A 399-nucleotide genomic window follows, 5' to 3' on the forward strand; every position below is an offset into this window, starting at 1 on the left:
CCCGGGGTTCCGGGGGGGTGGCTCCTCTCCCCACGGAGCTGCGGGGGTCTGCACTCGGCAGCTGAGGGTGGGCACGGTGGGCTCGAGTGATGGCAGCACCTCTGCCCAGGCACGGTGGGGACAGGGCTGTCCCCTGGCTCGGGGACACTGACGGGGATCATCTCCACACCCAGCTGGCCAAGAGCCCCCAGGGCTCCACACAGAAACACTCGGAGCCCTGCGGTGGCTTAGCCTCAGCCTAACACTGGCTCCGGTTAAAGCTCAGAGCTGGGTGAAACGCCCCTGCTCCTGCACACCCCTGTCACACACACCCGGACACGAGCCCCGGGCTGTGAAAGGGTTTGCTGTGAGACAAGAATGAAAACACATAACCAAACTTACCTCAGATGACCTGCAGGG

At 64.2% G+C, this 399-nt stretch overlaps 1 protein-coding gene across 1 annotated transcript in view; it reads left to right on the forward strand.

The window, feature by feature from the left end:
• The window catches only part of FRMPD1 (FERM and PDZ domain containing 1), a 26673-nt gene that overhangs the window by 25433 nt on the left and 841 nt on the right, over window positions 1–399 (forward strand). The window lies entirely within an intron of this gene.

Source organism: Geospiza fortis, unplaced genomic scaffold (assembly GCF_000277835.1).
Source record: "Geospiza fortis unplaced genomic scaffold, GeoFor_1.0 scaffold3703, whole genome shotgun sequence".
NCBI lineage: Eukaryota > Metazoa > Chordata > Aves > Passeriformes > Thraupidae > Geospiza > Geospiza fortis.